We start from the raw sequence: 19,645 nt of genomic DNA, 5'->3' as shown, positions 1-19,645 counted from the left end.
CCCGTTTCTTAATTGTTTGAAACTTGGAAGTTTTTACTTCATATTATGAGTGATGCCTTATCTTGCTTCAAAGTAGCTTATAGCCAAAATCCACCATAGAAACATGGAGGCAATGATTTAATAATGGCTTCCTCATATGCTTCACCTGTTCAGTTGGTTATCTTTCAGCTTCCTTTCATTGTCTAGCAGCCAAAGACATTATCCTCTTCATATTAGCAACCCATGAAAGTTGTTGCATCTTTAGATCTTCCCTCTTTCAAAAATATGTACGGATATTTCTATCTCTGTCCATGAATCAGCTTGCATGTGCAGTGCACATCTTAGAACATTGTTTTCCTGCAAATTGCATTTAGGACCATTCAAATTCAAAATAATAGTTTAATAACATTTTTAGCTAAACATTCTGGTCTGTTCCATAAGCTAATTTAATTGATATGGCATATATCTCCACTACACCACTTTGATACACATTGTGGGGATTAACCCCTATCCCCCCAACGTGCGCTAATGTGATTAGCATGAAGTTGTAAGTAACAAGAACATTTCCTAGGACATAAGGCAGAAAGCTTAAATTCTTGTTAATCTAACTGCACTGTCCAATTTACAGTAGCTATTACAGTGAAAGAGTACCATGCTATTGTTTGAGGAGAGTGCAGTTATGAACTTGAAAAATGTATTAATAAACCAATTAGGCACATTTGGGCAGACTTGAGACAACATTTTGAACAGAAATGCAATGGTTCATTGGATCAGTCTAAAACATTGCACATACACTGCTATCATCTAGTGGCCAAAATCTAAATTGCACCTAACCTGGAATAATACACAATGGCCTTTCTTTTGCATTTCAAAGATGATGAAAAAAAACACATGTTTTTTTTGTTTGGATTATCTTTTACCAGATAATTTCCACAAACTTCAAAGTGTTTCCTTCCAAATGGTATCAAGAATATGCATATCCTTTCTTCAGGTCCTGAGCTACAGGCAGTTAGATTTGGGTATGTCATTTTAGACGAAAATTTTAAAAAAGGGTCCGATCCTTAATTAAGAAGTGAGTATACGCAACTACCACTGAAAGTAAGTGGTTATACTGTGTATACCTGCGTACAGGGCCGCTATTGCTCCAATACATTTCCTCTTCATTATAACAGCACTTACAGTACAGTTAACCAGTGCAGCTCTAGCAGGGCAGAAATGTGACCAACTGACTTGTTGGAAAGGTGGCATCCTATAACGGTGCCACGTTGAATGTCACTGAGCGCTTCAGTAATGCCATTCTACTGCCAATGTTTGTCTATTGAGATTTCATGGCTGAGTGCTCGATTTTATACACCTGTCAGCAAAAGGTGTGGCTGAAATAGCCGGATCAACTAATTTGAAGGGGTGTCAACATACATATGTATAGTATATATATATATAAACTGGGTGGTTCGAGCCCTGAATGCTGATTTGCTGACAGCCATGCTATATCAGACCCTATACAGCGTGTATGATGAAACATTTATTTTTATAGTTCTAATTATGTTGGTAACCAGTTTATAATAGGTTTGTAGTAAATGGCCAATATACAGTTGTAGTTGGAAGTTTACATACACTTAGGTTGGTTTCAACAACTCCAAAAATGTTTTGTTTACAAACTATAGTTTTGGCAAGTGGGTTATCTACTAATTACACAAGTAATTTTTCGAAAAATTGTTTACAGACAGATTATTTCGCTTATAGTTCATTGTATCACAATTCCAGTGGGTCACAATTGTTTACAGACAGATTATTTCGCTTATAGTTCATTGTATCACAATTCCAGTGGGTCAGAAGTTTACATACACTAAGTTGACTGTGCCTTCAAACAGCTTGGAAAATTCCAGAAAATTATGTCATGGCTTTAGACGCTTCTGATAGGCTAATTTACATAATTTGTGTTAATTGGAGGTGTACCTGTGGATGTATTTCAAGGCCTATCTTCAAACTCAGTGCCTCTTTGCTTGACATCATGGGATTATCCAAATAAATCAGCTAAGACTTCAGAAAAAATATGGGGACCTCATCAAGTCTGGTTCATCCTTGGGAGCGATTTCCAAACGCCTGAAGGTACGATGTTCCTCTGTACAAACAACAGTACGCAAGTATAAACACCATGGGACCACGCAGCCGTCATACAGCTCAGGAAGGTGACGTGTTCTATCTCCGAGAGATGAACGTACTTTGGTGTGAAAAGTGCAAATCAATCCCAGAACAACAGCAAAGGACCTGTTGAAGATGCTGGGGGAAACAGGTACAAAAGTGTATATTTCCACAGTAAAACGTGTCCTATATAGACATAACCTGAAAGTTCGCTCAGCAAGGAAGAAGCCACTGCTCCAAAACCGCCATAAAAAAGCCTATGGTTTGCAACTGGACATGAAGACAAAGATAGTACTTTTTGGAGAAATGTCCTCTGGTCTGATGAAACAAAAATATAACTGTTTGGCCATAATTGTCATGTTTTGTCTTATTTTGTCTTGTCATTTTGCTTTTCCCTCTGTTCGTTTTCCCCCTGCTGGTCTTTTTAGGTTCGTTCCCCTCTTTCTCTCTTCCTCCCTCTCTCTCTTCTCTCTATCGCTCCGTTCCTGCTCCCAGCTGTTCCTATTCCCCTAATCAATCATTTAGTCTTCCCACACCTGTTCCATATCTTTTTCCCTGATTAGAGTCCCTATTTCTCCCCTTGTTTTCCATTCCTGCCCTGTCGGATCCTTGTCTATTGTTCACCGTGCTGTGTCTGTGTATCGCCCTGTCGTGTCGTGTTTCCCTCAGATGCTGCGTGGTGAGCAGGTGTCTGAGCCTGCTACGTTCACGTGCCTTCCCGAGGCAACCTGCAGTTCAAGATCGAGTCTCCAGTCTGTTCTCGTCATTACGAGTGGAAATTGTGCTTTATGATTGTATTTTTACTTTACTGGATTAAAGACTCTGTTTTCGCCAAGTCGCTTTTGGGTCCTCATTCACCTGCATGACAGAAGGATCCGACCAAGAATGGACCCAGCGACTATGGATTCTCTCTACTCTACTCTCGAGTTCCAGGGAGCGATGCTCGGCAGACACGAGCAGGAATTGTCTGCTGCTCGGCATGCCGTTGAGACCCTAGCCGCTCAGGTCTCCGACCTCTCAGGACAGTATCAGAGTCTTCGTCTCGTGCCACCAGCTACTTCCGGGTCTTCCGAGCCTCCGGAACCTAGGGTTAATAACCCACCATGTTATTCTGGGCAGCCCACTGAGTGCCGCTCCTTTCTCACCCAGTGTGATATAGTGTTCTCTCTCCAACCCAACACATACTCAAGAGAGAGCTCGGATTGCCTACGTCATATCACTCCTTACTGGTCGGGCTCGGCAGTGGGGCACAGCTATCTGGGAGGCAAGCGCTGAGTGTACTAACAATTATCTGAACTTTAAAGAGGAGATGATAAGAGTTTTTGATCGTTCAGTTTTTGGGAAAGAAGCTTCCTGGTCCCTGTCTTCCCTATGTCAAGGTAATCGATCCATAACGGATTACTCTATAGAGTTTCGCACTCTTGCTGCCTCCAGTAACTGGAACGAGCAGGCGTTGCTCGCTCGTTTTCTGGAGGGACTCCACGCTAAGGTTAAGGATGAGATTCTCTCTCGGGAGGTTCCATCCAGCGTGGATTCTTTGATTGAACTCGCTATTCGCATTGAACGACGGGTAGATCTTCGTCACCGAGCTCATAGAAGAGAGCTCGCGTTAACTGTGTCTCCCCTCTCTCCGACACTACCATCTTTCCCCACTGACTCTGGTGTTGAGCCCATGCAGCTGGGGGTATTCGCATTTCGACTAAGGAGAGGGAACGGAGAATCACCAACCGCCTCTGTCTCTATTGCGGTTCCGCTGGTCATTTTGTCATTTCATGTCCAGTTAAAGGCCAGAGATCATCAGTAAGCGGAGGGCGACTGATAAGCGCTACTAGACGGTCCTCTCCGTCAAGTACCTGTACTTTTTACCGGTCCATCTACGCTGGACCGGATCGGCAGCTTCCTGCAGTGCATTAATAGACTCTGGGGCGGAGGGCTGTTTTATGGATCGAAGCCTGGGCTCGGGAACATGACATTCCTCTCAGACAGTTAGGGAGCCCACGGTCATGTTTGCCTTGGATGGTAGTCCTCTCCCCAGTATATTATATGAAACACTACCTTTAACCCTCACTGTATCTGGTAACCATAGTGAGACCATTTCTTTTTTGATTTTTTGTTCACCTTTTACACCTGTTGTTTTGGGTCATCCCTGGCTAGTGTGTCATAATCCTTCTTTTGATTGGTCTAGTAATTCTATCCTTTCCTGGAACGTTTCTTGTCATGTGAAGTGTTTAATGTCTGCTATTTCTCCTGTTTGTTCTGTCCCCTCTTCTCAGGAGGAACCTGGTGATTTGACAGGAGTGCCGGAGGAATATCATGGTCTGCGCACGGTCTTCAGTCGGTCCAGAACCAACTCCCTTCCTCCTCACCGGTCGTATGATTGTTGTCCTGATCTCTTCAAGAAGCGTTTTGCATCCGCTCCTATCCTTGTTGCACCTGACGTCACTAAACCGTTTATTGTTGAGGTTGACGCGTCGGGGTGGGCGTGGGAGCCATTCTGTCCCAGCGCTCCGATACTGACGATGGGGTCCACCCTTGTGCGTATTTTTCTCATCGCCTGTCACCGTCGGAACGTAACTATGATGTGGTTAACCGCGAACTGCTCGCCATCCGTTTAGCCCTAGGCAAATGGCGACAGTGGTTGGAGGGGGCGACCGTTCCTTTTGTCGTTTGGACTGACCAAGAGAACCTTGAGTACATCTGTTCTGCCAAACGACTGAATGCGCGTCATGCTCGTTGGGCGTTGTTTTTCGCTCGTTTCGAATTTGTTATTTCTTATTGCCCGGGTACTAAGAACACCAAGCCTCATGCTTTATCCCGTCTCTTTAGTTCTTCTGTGGCTTCTACCGATCCCGAGGGATCCTTCCTGTTGGGCGTGTTGTCGGGTTGACTGTCTGGGGAATTGAGAGACAGGTTAAGCAAGCACTCACGCACACTGCGTCGCCGCGCTTGCCCTAGTAACCTTCTTTTCGTTCCTGTTTCTACTCGTCTGGCTGTTCTTCAGTGGGCTCACTCTGCCAAGTTAGCTGGCCATCCCGGCGTTCGGGGTACGCTTGCTTCTATTCGCCAGCGGTTTTGGTGGCCTACTCAGGAGCGTGACACGCGCCGTTTCGTGGCTGCGTGTTCGGACTGCGCGCAGAAGAAGTCTGGTAATTTTTTTCTGCTTCTGCTCCTGGTCTTGCTGGGTCTCAGTCTGTTCCCTGCCATCGCATCTCTCCTGTTCTTGTTCCTGCCCTTGCTGTGTCTCAGTCTGTCCCTAGTTGTTACTCTCCTGGCCTGTTTGGTCCTGTTTGCTCTAAAGCTTTCAGTTCTCTACCCGTGTCTCATTTTTTTTTTTAGAGTAGTACCCTAGTTTCCCTTTTTATCGTTTTTCGTTACGGTCCTGAGGAGAGGAGTTGAGTTCTTTCTCGGGACGTGCTGGACCGTTTGTGATCTATGATTTCCTCCGTTGCCGCCAGTGTTCCTCCTCGAGAGCGCCAGGAGGCGCTCGGTGAGTGGGGGGGTACTGTCATGTTTTGTCTTATTTTGTCTTGTCATTTTGCTTTTCCCTCTGTTCGTTTTCCCCCTGCTGGTCTTTTTAGGTTCGTTCCCCTCTTTCTCTCTTCCTCCCTCTCTCTCTTCTCTCTATCGCTCCGTTCCTGCTCCCAGCTGTTCCTATTCCCCTAATCAATCATTTAGTCTTCCCACACCTGTTCCATATCTTTTTCCCTGATTAGAGTCCCTATTTCTCCCCTTGTTTTCCGTTCCTGCCCTGTCGGATCCTTGTCTATTGTTCACCGTGCTGTGTCTGTGTATCGCCCTGTCGTGTCGTGTTTCCCTCAGATGCTGCGTGGTGAGCAGGTGTCTGAGCCTGCTACGTTCACGTGCCTTCCTGAGGCAACCTGCAGTTCAAGATCGAGTCTCCAGTCTGTTCTCGTCATTACAAGTGGAAATTGTGCTTTATGATTGTATTTTTACTTTACTGGATTAAAGACTCTGTTTTCGCCAAGTCGCTTTTGGGTCCTCATTCACCTGCATGACAATAATGAGCATTTTTATGTTTGGAGGAAAAAGGGAGAGGCTTGCAATCCAAAGAAAGCCATCCCAACCGTGAAGCACGGGGTGGAGGCATCATGTTGTGGGGGTGCTTTGCTGCAGGAGTGACTGGTGCACTTCACAAAATAGATGGCATCATTGGAAAGGAAAATTATGTGGATATATTGAAGCAACATCTCAAGACATCAGTCAGGAAGTTAAAGCTTGGTTGCAAATGGGTCTTCCAAATGGACAATGACCCCAAGCATACTTCCAAAGTTGTGGCAAAATGGCTTAAGGACAACAAAGTCAAGGTATTGGAGTGGCCGTCACTAGGCCCTGACCTCAATCCCATAGAACATTTGTGGGCAGAACTGAAAATGCATGTGCGAGCAAGGAAGTCTACAAACCTCCTGACTCAGTTACACAGGCTCTGTTAGGAGGCATGGGCCAAAATTCACCCCACTTATTGTGGGAAGCTTGTGGAAGGCTACCCGAAACGTTTGACCCAAGTTAAACAGTTTAAAGGCAATGCTACCAAATACTAATTGAGTGTATGTAAACTTCTGACCCACTGGGAATGTGATGAAATAAATAAAAGCTGAAATATATTATTCTCTTATTCTGACATTTCACATTCTTAAAGTAAAGTGGTGATCCTATCTGACCTAAGACAGAGAATTTTTACTCTGATTAAATGTCAGAAATGGCGAACAACTGAATTGAAATGTATTTGCCTAAGGTGTCAACTGTACCATGGCTTTAGAGCTGTATCCAGGAACTCTGTGTTGCGTCATGCGTAAGAACAGCCCTTAGCTGTTGTACACAGTATTGGCCATATACCACACCTCCACATGGATTATTTCTTAACTATACTGAACAAAATATTAACACAACATGTGTTGGTTCCATGTTTCATGAGCTGAAATAAAAGATCCCATAAATTTTCCATGCACACAAAAAGCTTGTTTCTCTGAAATGAGGTTCACAAATGTGTTTACTTCCCTGTTAGTGAGCATTTGTCCTTACCCAAGACAATTCATTCAACAGGGTTGGCATATCAAGGAGCTGATGAAACAGCATGATCATTAAACATGTGCACTTTGTGCTGGGGACAGGAAAAGGCAACTCTAAATGTGCAGTTTTGTCACACAATACAATGCCACAGATGTCTCAAGTTTTGAGGGAACGTGCAATTAGTATGCTGAATGCAGGAGTGTCCAACAGAACTGTTGCTAGATAATTTAATGTTCATTTCTCTACCATAAGCCACCTCCAACACCGTTTTAGAGAATTTGCCAGTACATCCAACCGGCCTCACAACCACGTGTAACCATGTCAACCCAGGACCTCCACATCCACCATATTCACCTGCGGGATCGTTTGATGCCAGTCACCCAGACAGCTGATGAAAAGAGGAGTTTTTCTGTCTGTAATAAAGCTCTTTTGTTGGTGAAAAACTCTGCTTTGCTGGGCCTGGCTCCCAAGTCATGTGAAATACATAGATTAGGGCCTAATGAATTTATTGAAATTGGCTGATTTTATTTTTTAAATTATTTTTATTTTACCTTTATTTTACTAGGCAAGTCAGTTAAGAACAAATTCTTATTTTCAATGACGGCCTAGGAACAGTGGGTTAACTGCCTGTTCAGGGGCAGTACGACAGATTTATATGAACTGTAACTCAGTAAAAATGTTGAAATTGCTGAATGTTGTAAAAACTGTTTGTTCAATATGTAGAGTATATATATACAGTACCAGTCAAACGTTTAGACACACCTACTCATTCAAGGGTTTTTCTTATTTGTACTATTTTCTAAATTGCAGAATAATAGTGAAAACCTCAAAACTATGAAATAACACAATCCTGTCTCGGGGCTCTACAGACAATTCCTTCGATCTCATGGCTTGGTTTTTGCTCTGACATACACTGTCAACTGTGGGAGCTTATAAAGACAGGTGTGCCTTTCCAAATCATGTCCAGTCAATTGAATTGACCACAGGTGGACTCCAATCAAGTTGTGGAACATCTCAATGATGATCAATGGAAACAAGATGCACCTGAGCTCAATTTCGAGTCTCATAGCAAAGGGTCTGAATACTTATATAAATAAGGTATTTCTGTTTTTGCAAAACTAAAAAACTGTTTTTGCTTTGTCATTCTGTTTTTGTTATTGTGTATATTGATGAGGATTTAATTTTTTAAAATCCATTTTAGAATAATGCTGTAACAGTAAAGGGGTCTAGATACTTTCCAAGGGCACTTTATGGATATATATATTCCAGTCTCTGGTATTGCTCGTTCTTATATTTCTTATTTTTTCTGGATGATTTCTGTATTGTTTTTTACATTTTTTATTGCGCTGTATTAACTGCACTGTTAGAGCTAGAAACACAAGCATTTCACTGCACCTGCGATAACATCTGTGTACGCCACCAATAAACTTTGATTTGATTTCAAAACGTTTTTTCCCTTGGTGTACAGAACCCTGTTTTTTTTATTGCATACAGTAGGAGGTAGCTAAACACTGAGGAGTGTTCTGTGCTGCCCACCTTGGCTCAGACAAATCACCTCCCAGATTGCAGAGGAGGGTTTTCCTCTGATGGATGGCTACACAAACACCTGACAAGAACATATTTACCAGCATTAATTAAAAATCTTGTGTTGCGCAACCTAATCACAAGGTAATTATTTACTGTGTGCTTGCTGTGCAAATTGTTTAACTATAGTTGCCTATCATATGCATGGTTGCCAATTAGTAGGACTCTTTCAATATTTTATTGTTTACATATAAGAAAGGCAAAAATCTGCTGATCAAAAACATTTCTGTTGAATTCCAGTTTAATTGCCGCGAATATAATACCTCAGTTATAAACCAATAAAGGTATTTGTTAACATGCTTGTTTCTGTGTTTCTACTGAAAGTGTTGAATACATCCTAGGCTTTAGATCTGACTAACGGACCTGGGACCAAGCTTGAACCTTTTCCCCATTGACCAGTAATTATGTCTATCTTGTTACCTTCCCTCCTGACCACTTCTCATGGGCATTCATCCTCAGCCCTTCCTGACAAGCTCCTTAATATCCATTTAGAATCCCCCCCTCTATCATGTGTGACCAGAAGTAACCTGATGTCCATGTTATATCCTTCCCCATCGGACCTGTCCCCTCCTACCCATTTCTCCACACTCATCTCCGTATCGCTGCCTCTCCTTAATCAGAGTATCTAAGTCAACACAAATGTCTTTCCCTCCCTCTCTACCTCTTTCTTCCCTTCATACCGCCTTTATTTTACTCTCCATCCAGCCCTGTTTCTTTTCTTCACATCTCTCCCTCTTTCTCGACATCTCTCAATCTCCTTATCCCCTTCTCTCCATCTCTCTTCCCTCTCCATCTCCCTCCCCCTTAACATCTCTTTCTCCCCCATCCCTCCCTCCATCCCTCTCCCATTCTCTCCCCCTTCCCTCTCCCTACTTATCTCTGCCCCCTCATTCCATCTCTCGCTCTCTTTGCCCCCCCTTGGCTCATGTTCGCGCGTTTCATTTCGCCGCTGTTAATTTGCCTGAGAATGCATTAGCTGTAATGAAGGCTGAGGGCCGAGGGAATCCTCCAGGGTTCCATTAATCATCCCCCCTCAGACAGGCAACCTTGATTACAAGTGGCAAGAAATTCATTAGAGCCGGGCCTCTGACAACTCTTATCTCCGCCACTGGATCTGACTCATTAGGCAGCCAAATTAAAGCTATGATGGCCCTGATGAAACTCAGTGCTTGTTTATCTTGTGCGATTTGATGCATCTGCCCATATATCACGGTTGGAGATGGAGAGGGGAACGTCCGGCATGAAGATCCTCCCAGGAGGTCAGGGCTCTGGCGTGGGCACACAGATGGGATGGTCTGATTACCTATGTACGTCTCTCTAGGAACATACATGTACAGGAGCAGATTTCATTTTCAGAAATCACTGTTGGAGATGTGGAGATGTGCAGGTGGTGTCCAGCATCCAGACCCAGAAGTCAGACAAGCCTCTGGTCTGTGTGTCTGTACACTCACTGTGAGGGATGGTAATGAGATAGGAAGGTCTCTGTCTCTCCACAAGGATACTATCTGAACTGAATGTAGATCTCATGGACATGTATAATGTGTTCATTTGTGATTCAAGTAGTAAATGATGTTACTCTTCTCAGTGAGGTACTGTATTTAGGTGTACACGCCCCTATGTATTTATTTCCCCATTGAAGCTAATATTTGCATTTGAGATCATATGTTTTATATGAGGCGACAGTCACCTTTTATTTGCGTGTTTTTGTGTGCATCACCGTTTAGAAATGAAAGCACTTTATGTACATGTATTTGTATTATAGTGTGGTAAATGTTTTCAAAAGTTTAGTATTTAGTAGTCATTTTGGATTCACGCTTATTGTACATAAGAAAGTAATGTGGATGCTACCGTGATAACGGATAATCATGAATTAATCATAAATAATGATGTGAAAATTACAGAGGTATAAATACTGTATCAAACCCCCCCCCTAACCCCCCCCCAACCCCCTCCCCCCCACATATGTTTTTTCTCCTATCCTACAATGTTATTGGTAATGGTGAGAGGTCAGCATGTTTTGGGGACATGACCTTTGTGCAACTGTAACTTTCTCATTCATCATTATTCACGATTCATTCAAAGTAATCCGCAATCATGGTAGCATCCACATTAATGTAGAGGTGTTCAGAAACATATTCTACTCTTATTTACAATAAATGTCTTGGGCGGATTGTCTGTTTGGCAATTCTGGCAAACAGAAGGGCTGGACCATCTTTTATTGGGGTGGGCTGGTCAATAATTGTTTTATGAATAATAATATACAAAAAGAATCATGGACATGGCTGGCGGTTCATGGGCCTGTTTTTTATGACTTTTGAAAGAATTATCTTGTAACGGCGTTCGTCTGTTGAAGGAGAGTCGGACCAAAATGCAGCGTGGTGGTTACTCATGTTCTTTAATGACGAAAAGACGATACATGAAATAACTAATAAATATACAAAACAACAAACGGAACGTGAAAACTATTACAGCCTATCTGGTGAACACTACACAGAGACAGGAACAATCATCCACAAAATACACAGTGAAACCCAGGCTACCTAAATATGGTTCCCAATCAGAGACAACGAGAATCACCTGACTCTGATTGAGAACCGCCTCAGGCAGCCAAGCCTACTCTAGACACACCCCTAATCAGCCACAATCCCAATGCCTACAAAAAAAACAATACGACGACACAATAAACCCATGTCACACCCTGGCCTGAACAAATAATTAAAGAAAACACAAAATACTAAGACCAAGGCGTGACATATCTGTTGTCATAATCATCTATCCTGAACAAAAATATAAATGCAACATGTAAAATGTTGGCCCCATGTTTCATGAACTTAAATAAAATATCCAAGAAATATTCCATATGCATAAAATCTTGTTTCTCTCAAATGTTGTGCACAAATTTGTTTATACCCCTGCTAGTGAGCACTTCTCCTTTGCCAACATAATCCATCCCCCTGACAGGTGTGGCATATCAAGAAGCTTAATAAACAACATGATCATTACACAGGTGCACTTTGTGCTGGGGACAATAAAAGGACACTCTAAAAATGAGCAGTTTTGTCGGCTACACAGTCCTCGGCTACACAACCGCAGACCACCTGTATCCATGCTAGCCCTCGACCTCCACATCCCACTTCTTCACCTACGGGATTGTCTGAGACCAGAAAAGCCCTTTTGTGGAGAAAAACTCATTCTCATCCATGGATGCACCCCTGCCCAGTCATGTGAATTCCATAGATTAGGGCTTAATTAATTAATTTCAATTGACTGATTTCTTTATATGAACTATAACTCAGTAAAATTGTTTAAATTGTTGCATGGTGCGTTTCAGTGTATATTGAGCATTTGGCTGACCAGTGGGCAACAGGTCAGCCAAATGACTAGCTGAGCTGCGGTGGTGCAAATTCACATTCATAGTCAAACGCACATCATCAAGGAGAGTGAGACTCCCTCTGACTCTGTCAGTCACTCAGTCAAAACAGAAAAACTGAAAGGTGGTGCCGTAAAAGTTAGAGAGACCAAAAAATGCGCTCTTGATGCCGATACTGATAAATGTGTGAAATTAACTGACTTATTTGCGGAAGATTCTGGTTCCTCAGGTCTGAGCGCTGTGTCTGTGTCTGTGAGAAATGACAGATCAGCTGCTGTGGTGCAGTGGAGGTAGGAAGAAAAAAGAGAAAGACAGGCACACTGACACAAATCATGCTGCCAGTTAGGCCTAATATTTTGCCTTGTATATTGTAGGAAATATATTTCATACCTATTGTAGTTGCCAGAGAATTTAATGGGAAGGGAGATTCGGGGAACATTTAAGACACTGGAGTACTTGCAATATATTCTAACAAGTCGTTAGACTGACTTTTATAACACATCCGTAAGGCAATCTACTAGACATGTATACAGTGCTTTTTACTAAACACAAGTCATCATGTATTACAATAAAGGTCAATTCGGGGGAATGTCTATGAGTTTGTATTGTTTTATCAATGTTTATTCATTTCTGAATCTCAGGCTCTTCAGCCCAGTGAGTGAGTTTATAAGCTGTTGTAACAAGTGGCTCGGGTGTCTGATTACATTACATAGCCACCGCCCTGAAGGCTGGAAAGTCCCGCCTACAGTATATTCCGCTTACTTCATTTGCTGAAAGGCCCGTCACTTCTTGGCAGAAAGATACGTTCACTGTCAAACCAAGCACAGTACTGAAAATCAATCCGCATCCACTTAAACTTGTCCTGGCATCGTTCTTTGACAAACACAGAACAGACGATTGTGTATTGAATTCAATAGAAGTAGACAAAGAGAGAGAAAGGGAGAGAGAGAGACTGCCAGTTCCTTAATGTAGCCATTGACTGTATTACACAACCATAACCATTAACATCTTGGCGCACCCATCCCTTTAGCGGGATCATTTTCGTCAACATCCACTGAATTGCAGATTGCTAAATTCAAATTAAATTACAAAAAATATTTAATTTTCATGAAATCACAAGTGCAATATACCAAAACACAGCTTAGCTTACTGTTTATCCACCTGGTGTGTCAGATAAAAAAGAAGAAGCTTAACAGCGAAAGCAAACCAAACCAATGTTAGGACAGCTCTCTCAGCAGAAAAAACATTACAAAGAGCTAGCAGCAAAGTAGATTGATCACGAAAGTCAGAAAAGCAATGAAATTAATCGCTTACCTTTGATGATCTTCGGATGTTTGCACTCATGAGACTCCCAGTTACACAATAAATGTTAATTTTTATCCATAAAGATTATTTTTATATCCAAAAACCTCCATTTGGTTGGCGTGTTTTGTCCAGTAATCCACAGGCTTGTGCAGGTCACGACGGGCAGACGAAAATTCCAAATAGTATCCGTAAAGTTCATAGAAACATGTCAAAAAAAATTCTAATCAATCCTCAGGTTGTTTTTACAATAAATAATCGATAATATTTCAACCGGACGGTAGCTTTTTCAATAGGAGAGAGAGAGAAAAGGTCTGCTCCAACCTGCTCGTGCATGCAAAACTTTGGGGACACACAGCTATCCACTGACGCGATGTGATCAATCTTGCTCATTTTTCAGAATAAAATCCTGGAACTATGTCTAAAGACTGTTGTGTGGAAGCCACAAGGAAAGGAATCTGGTTGATATTCTTTAAATGGAGGGAAGGCATGCAATGGAACAGAGAGGTTTCAGGATAACAGCACTTCCTGGTTGGATTCTCCTTCTGTTTTCGCCTGCAATATCCGTTCTGTTATACTCACAGACAATATTTTGACAGTTTTGGAAACCTTCGAGTGTTTTCTATCCTTATCTGCCAATGATATGAATATTCTAGCTTCTGGGCCTGAGAAATAGGCAGTTTCATTTGGGTACGTTTTTCATCCAAACATCAAAATACTGCCCCCTAGTCTCAAGAGGTTAAGGAATTGACCGTCTCTCTGTCTCCTTCGCTCTCTCTGTTTTCTTCTGTTGAATTATATGTAGCCTAATATATAAACAGTGAGGGGGAACACTTAAAATGCACAAATTTTAAGTATAAGTAGTTAGGCTGTCATATGGTATTAAATAAGCCAATGGGGTAACTTTATTTTAAGGCTCAGTAATAAACTATTTATAAGGCATTTATAAATTGTGTGTTTACTATTTCCTAATCATTACTCCCACATGAATAAACCATTTAGTTTATAAATCTTTTGAGTGGCCAGTATAATTTCACACACATATGGACATTCCTGCTGTACCTGTTAAAAGAACACAGGATGTTTAAGGAAATATATATACACGCGTGAATAACTGGCTTACTAATATTTACAAAAGTAATGATTAATAAATGGTGAGAAAACAGTGTTGCAAATGCCTTAAAAATGTCTTAAAATAAAGTGTTACCCTCGGCCAAGGAGGCTGTGGGCCCAGCACGGGCAGTGTGGTCCCCTGGTCCTCTGGTCCCAGTGGTGCTAGACTTAGCAGCACAGACATCTCAGCTGCTGCTCCAGCAGTCAAGCGTAGTGGACAGAGGGAGAAAACAAAGAGAGAGAGAGAGAGAGAGAGAGAGAGAGAGAGAGAGAGAGAGAGAGAGAGAGAGAGAGAGAGAGAGAGAGAGAGAGAGAGAGAGATAGAGACACAGACACATGTACTGTCAGTTTATTGATATTTTGGAGTTGTATTACATGTATAGAATATATATACAGTTGAATACATATATATATAAAACTTGTTTTATTGACTCCAACCTAAGTGTATGAAAACGTCCGACTTCAACTGTATATATATATATATATATATATATATATATATATATATATATATACACACACATACACTTAGGTTGGAGTCATTAAAACAAGTTTTTTCAACCACTCCACAATTTCTTGTTAACAAACTATAGTTTTGGCAAGTCGGTTAGGACATCTACTTTGTGCATGACACAGATCATTTTTCCGAAAATTGTTTGCAGACAGATTATTTCACTTATAATTGTCACGCCTTGGTCTTAGTATTTTGTGTTTTCTTTAATTATTTGTTCAGGCCAGGGTGTGACATGGGGTTATTGTATTGTCTTATTGGGGTTTTTGTAGGCATTGGGATTGTGGTTGATTAGGGGTGTGTCTAGTATAGGCTTGGCTGGCTGAGGCGGTTCTCAATCAGAGTCAGGTGATTCTTGTTGTCTCTGATGGGGAACCGTATTTAGGTAGCCTGGGTTTCACTGTGTATTTTGTGGGTGATTGTTCCTGTCTCTGTGTAGTGTTCACCAGATAGGCTGTAATAGGTTTCACGTTCCGTTTGTTGTTTTTGTATTTATTAGTTATTTCATGTATCGTTCCGTTTTTCATTCATTAAAGACATGAGTAACCACCACGCTGCATTTCGGTCCGACTCTCTTTCTACAAACGAAGAACGCCGTTACAGAATCACCCACCACACACGGACCGAGTGGCGTGGTAACAGGCAGCGACAGCAGGAGCAGAAAAAGGAGGATGAATTATTCGGAGAATGGACATGGGAAGACGTGTTGGATGGTAAAGGTTGTTACACTTGGGAGGAGATACTGGCCGGAAGAGATCGCCTCCCATGGGAACAGGTGGAGGCACTTAGGAGAGCAGAGGCAGCCGGAGATAGGAGCCGACGATACAAGGGAACAAGGTTGGCAAGGAAGCTCGAAAAGCAGCCCAAAAACATTATTGGGGGGAGGGGCTTAAAGGGAGTATGGCTATGCCAGGTAGGAGACCTGCGCAAACTCCCTGTGCTTACCGGGTGGTTAGAGAGACCGGGCAGGCACCGTGTTATGCTATGGAGCGCACAGTGTTTCCAGTGCGGGTGCATAGCCTGGTGCGGTTCATACCAGCCCTTCGTATTGGCCGGGCTAGAGTGGGCATCGAGCCAGGTAAGGTTGGGCAGGCTCGGTGCTCAAGAGCTCCAGTGCGCCTGCACGGTCCGGTCTATCCAGAGCCAACACTCCTTGTTTATCGTGAGGAGCCAAGGAGGAGACCAGAACCAGAGCCGATGTTAGAGGTGAGCGAAGCAGAGACTGTGAAGGAGTTAATGGGGAAAGTGGAGGAGAGAGCATTGAGGGAGTTGCTAGTATGGTGCTATAGGTGCGATATTCGTCCGACGGAGCGTGTCGGGATTTAATGGCACCTGGGTCAGCGCTCCATACTCGTCCTGAGGTGCGTGTTAGTCGGCTGGTGAAAAATGTGCCAGCCTCACGCACTAGGCCTCCTGTGTACCTACCTAGTCTTGCACGTCCTGTGCCAGTCCTGCTCTCAGGCTCTCCAGTACACCTTCACGGTCCAGTCCATCCTGTGCCACCTTCACACACCAGTCCTCCGGTAGCAGCTCCCCGCACCAGGCTTCCTGTGAGTGTCCTCGATCCTGTAGCACCAGTTCCAGCACCACACACCAGGCCGTCAGTGCGCCTCGCCTGTTCAGCACAGCCAGAGCCTTCCTTCCCTCCTGCGCTACTGGAGTCTCCTGTCTGTTCAGCGCTATCAGAGCCTTCCTTCCCTCCTGCGCTGTCGGAGTCTCCCGCCTGTTCAGCGCTATCAGAGCCTTCCTCCTCTACAGCGCTGCCGGAGCCTCCTGCCTGTTCGGAGCAGCCTGAGCTGTTAGTCTGCATGAAGCAGCCAGAGCTGCCAGTCTGCAAGGAGCTGCTCGTCTGCAAGGAGCTGCCAGTCTGCAAGGTGCTGCCAGCCTGCATGGAGCAGTCAGAGCTGTCAGCCTGCATGGAGCAGTCAGAGCTGTCAGCCTGCATGGAGCAGTCAGAGCTGTAAGTCTGCATGAAGCAGCCAGAGCTGTCAGTCTGCATGAAGCAGCCAGAGCTGTCAGTCTACAAAGAGCTGCCAGTCTGCAAGGAGCTGTCAGTCTGCAAGGAGCTGTCAGTCTGCAAGGAACTGCCAGTCTACAGGGTGCTGTCAGCCTGCATGGAGCAGTCAGAGCTGTCAGTCTGCATAAAGCAGCCAGAGCTGTCAATCTGTATGAAGCAGTCAGAGCTGTCAGCCTGCATGGAGCAGTCAGAGCTGTCAGTCTGTATGAAGCAGCCAGAGCTGTCAGTCTGCAAAGAGCTGCCAGTCTGCAAGGAGCTGTCAGTCTGCAAGGAGCTGTCAGTCTGCAAGGAGCTGTCAGCCTGCATGGAGCAGCCAGAGCTGTCAATCTGCAAGGAGCTGTCAGTCTGCAAGGAGCTGCCAGTCTGCAAGGAGCTGCCAGTCTGCATAGAGCAGCTAGATCCGTCAGTCAGCCATGATCTTCTAGATCTGCCAGTCAACCAGATTCTTCCAGATCTGCCAGTCAACCAGTCTCTTCCAGATCTGCCAGTTAACCAGAATCTTCCAGATCTGCTAGTCAAACAGAATCTTCCAGATCTGCTCGTCAACCTGAATCTTCCAGATCCGCCAGCCAGCTAGGATCTACCGGAGCCTACTACCTACCTGAGCTTCATCTCAGTACTGGGCTTCCTCTCAGTACTGGGCTTCCTCTCAGTACTGGGCTTTCTCTCAGTACTGGGCTGCCCCTCAGTCCCGGGCTGCCCCTCAGTCCCGAGCTGCCCCTCAGTCCCGAGCTGCCCCTCAGTCCCGAGCTTCCCCTCAGTCACGAGCTGCTCCTCAGTTCAGTGGGGTTCTGGGTGAGGACTATTAGGCCATGGTCGGCAGCGAGGGTGCGAAGGGGAGGAACTATGACTTTAATGGAGTGGGGTCCACGTCCCGAGCCGGAACCGCCACCATGGACAGACGCCCACCCGGACCCTCCCTATGGTTTTGAGGTGCGTCCGGGAGTCCGCACCTTAGGGGGGGTTCTGTCACGCCTTGGTCTTAGTATTTTGTGTTTTCTTTAATTATTTGTTCAGGCCAGGGTGTGACATGGGTTTATTGTGTTGTCGTATTGTTTTTTTTGTAGGCATTGGGATTGTGGCTGATTAGGGGTGTGTCTACCATAGGCTTGGCTGCCTGAGGCGGTTCTCAATCAGAGTCAGGTGATTCTTGTTGTCTCTGATGGGGAACCGTATTTAGGTAGCCTGGGTTTCACTTTGTATTTCGTAGGTAAATGTTCCTGTCTCTGTGTAGTGTTCACCAGATAGGCTGTAATAGGTTTCACGTTCTGTTTGTTGTTTTTGTATTTATTAGTTATTTAAACACTAAAGTTGACTGTGCCTTTAAACAGCTTGGAAATTCCAGAAAATGATATAATGGCTTTAGAAGCTTCTGATAGGCTAATTGACATAATTTGAGTCAATTGGAGATGTAGCTGTGGGTATATTTCAAGGCCTACCTTCAAACTCAGGGCCTTTTTTCTTGACATCATGGGGAAATCAAAATAAATCAGCCAAGTATCTATATCCACAGTAAAACGAGTCCTATATCGACATAATCTGAAAGGCCGCTCAGCAATGAAGAAGCCGCTGCTCCAAAACCGCCATAAAAAAGCCAGACTATGGTTTGCAACTGCACATGGGGACAAAGATCACACAATATTGGTCGAAATATTACATTTTTGTCTAAATGTAATACACAACAGTAAGTGAATTTATCAAAAAATGTATGACACCTTCGAATGGGGGGACTACATACAAAAGGTACCATTACTTTCTAAACGGTAAAACAGATATGTATGCAAATACCCTCAAATGAAAGTTGACATTCTGTACTGTCGCCTCGTATAAAACATTTGATCTCAAATCCTAAATGCTGTATTATAGAGCCAAATTAAACGTTGTTGGTTTATTGTCCAAATAAATATGTAGAGAGTATATGTACTATGCCATTAAACTCAGTATAACAATACCAGGGATGTGTGAGTCATTTACTACGTTCTCCTTATATATTCTCAGATGATTCCAGGTTCGCAAAAGACCCATCATCTCCTAAACATCTACAGATATAGGGACAATCACAAGACCTTGAAAACTCTTGCAATAACTGCAGTATTACGGCAGGGTATACATCATTGTTCTTTAATTGTGTATAAGCTCACCTAGTGTGAAATAGCTATAACACTCTGATACTATGTCATCTACTTGAAATCCAGGATTAGTCCGCTTTTAGGACAAGATTAAATCTTCCATCACTGGCCCATTACAACATCCATCCTTATATCACCATCCCAGTGTCACAATATTGATGTATTGAAGTGGACAACAAACAAATGACTGCACATTGCCACGGTTGGTCAGATGGCAATGCTACTCATGCCATTTGATGGTCACTCTATGCAGTTGGGCTGTTGAGACAAATATCATGGTCGAATCCCTACAACAGGCCTTAACATTAACTTCCCCTTAGCCTTATTGTTGGTTAGAGGCTGGAGGCTGTGGTGCTCAGATATCTTTTCAATTCAATCATTGAAGTTCAGTCATGGACGTTCAATGGCAGCCTAAAAACAGATTATTATTGTTTCCTCAAAGGACATACGGAATAAATTATCTAGCTCAT

This window comes from Oncorhynchus gorbuscha, linkage group LG08 (genome assembly GCF_021184085.1).
Source record: "Oncorhynchus gorbuscha isolate QuinsamMale2020 ecotype Even-year linkage group LG08, OgorEven_v1.0, whole genome shotgun sequence".
Taxonomy (NCBI): Eukaryota; Metazoa; Chordata; class Actinopteri; order Salmoniformes; family Salmonidae; genus Oncorhynchus; species Oncorhynchus gorbuscha.
The sequence above is the reverse complement of the archived record's forward strand: the minus strand, read 5'-3'. Positions refer to the sequence as shown.